The sequence below is a fragment of the Desmodus rotundus genome, unplaced genomic scaffold (assembly GCF_022682495.2).
Source record: "Desmodus rotundus isolate HL8 unplaced genomic scaffold, HLdesRot8A.1 manual_scaffold_16, whole genome shotgun sequence".
In the NCBI taxonomy this organism is placed as follows: domain Eukaryota; kingdom Metazoa; phylum Chordata; class Mammalia; order Chiroptera; family Phyllostomidae; genus Desmodus; species Desmodus rotundus.
The window spans coordinates 831,216-833,374 of record NW_026527214.1 but is presented as its reverse complement, the minus strand read 5'-3'; positions in this window follow the sequence as shown (position 1 = coordinate 833,374).

Sequence of the window (2,159 nt, the reverse complement as noted above, 5' to 3'; positions counted from 1 at the left end):
TGGCCTTAATTACTTCTGCTTCATGAAATTGTAAAAGGGCATGCGGTTACCTCTAAAAACCGGAGAAAATGAAGAGTACTCTAAGCAGAGAAGACCCAATTCAAAGTGCATTTTGCAACAATAACAGTCCCAAGCATGTTCTCTGTAATGACAATAGATGTATTGATTATCGGAAACTTGAAAATATGGACTTTGGTAAATATCAGAAAGGATAAAAACTGTCTCTCATACCACAAAGTGAGTAAAAAAAATAATGACAAGTGGTAAAGCTGCTCTCCGCTCTAAGGTCAAGCTGTAACATATCCATAAGGAATCATGAACCATGGTGTCAACCCCATAGAACCAACTTCTAGGATTAATAAATCATTGGACGAAATAAATTGTACACTCTAGGGAAGAAAAAATTAATTCACTCCTTCCATTAACGATGAGAAGCAAATATATGTAGACACAGTAGGCATCCTGTATGGTGAAGTAGTCTTGACATTAACCTACATTTTTCATGGGACCCTTTGAAACCAAATGAAGTAGGGTATTTTTCCAGGTGTAGGTGGTTTTGTGTAGAGAAACTTCACGTACTTAATGGAAATGGGAGAATCAGGGACTCCAAAAGTAAAGTGTGAAATATTTTTGATGAATTAAACAACAGCACATAAATATTATAGACCAATATTTTTAAAATCATTACTCTAGATTTTTTCCATTCAGTAAGAAAGACCGTCATTAACCCTGCTCACAGTTTTCACATCTTTCCATAAACATTGGTGGAAAATGGCATTGTTCTTCCTTTTGACATTTCCTGATCCTATCGTATGCGTTACTACGGGGAAAAAAGAATTCAGAGAAGGCCAGAGAAATATCCCTAGATAGCAGTTCATACTCCAGAAAAAATGAACAGTAGAGCGCTTTTTTTCAGGGAAGAAATACAGCGTATGCACAATACTCATTCATGACAGAGGGGGAAAATATATGTCAAAAAACATGCAAAGTTATCACGTCAAGACAGTCACATGAAAAAGACAAAATTTATATAGGACCGTTGTATTTCTTCTACAATTTATAAGTATTGGTGCCAGCTCCTTATAATGTGATATATAACACATACTGGGTTGGTACTCTCTGGGAAGCCCTAGTCAAAGATCATTTGAATATTCTTCATGTATATAAATACATAAGACCTAATGACTTGCTTCCTAGAGTGCTTCAAACGTGGGAGGTCGTTGAAGGGTAAGCACTTCCTTGTTACGTCAACTTGTAGATACATGGAGAGACTCTTGAATATTCATAGAAGGAATGTGTAAAGGGCCAAAGCCTAGGAAATATACATTTCAACTTTATAATCTACAGAAGCATAACATTTCACTTTCCAAGCCTTGAGAAAACGCTGACTAAACTAGCAATGCTTGTTACAATCCAGGGTCCTGTTTCAGTAAGTGAAACACTTTCCAAACCACAGTAATAGGCTGGGGGTACTAAGGAGAAGTTCGAGAAGTCTGTCTTATACTACGAGGTTTAATTCAGAGAAAAGATCTTAGGATGAACAAAATGGTAAGTGTGGTCTAAAGCATAAACCTGATTCAGAACCAATGAATTCATCAGGTAAGAATCAGCAATTAATTTTCATTGAAATGTAAACCCCAAACCAAAGGAATACACAAGCATACATGAGCGTACATACTCACACATCTTAAATAGTTTGCAAAGGAAGCCAAACTGCAAGGACTCTATGGACATACAAAGCAGTTAGATGTAACTGAGACAATCGTGCTCATAGTAACAGAGCACACACCAATCAATTAACTTCCAAGACCTGTTATCTGTGAAAGTAGGTTGTTAGACGACATAGTTCCCAAGGCTCCTCATAGGGATGATGTGGTGGGAGTCTTTTAGAGACAACCATGCAATGCTATGGATGGAAGTGGACACCATCATGCTAAGTGAAATGTGCCAGGCTGTGACGGAGAAATACCAAATGATCTCACCTTTAAGTACAACATCATCAACTGAGGAAAAAAGGAAACAAAATATGAACAGGGACATGCACATTAACAAGTTAAATGTTAGGCTTCAGGTACAGATAAGAACAGAGGATTTTTTCAAATATTCATATAGGAAAACATTATTCAATGCAAAGACTTTTCATTTCTCTTTGACCATAC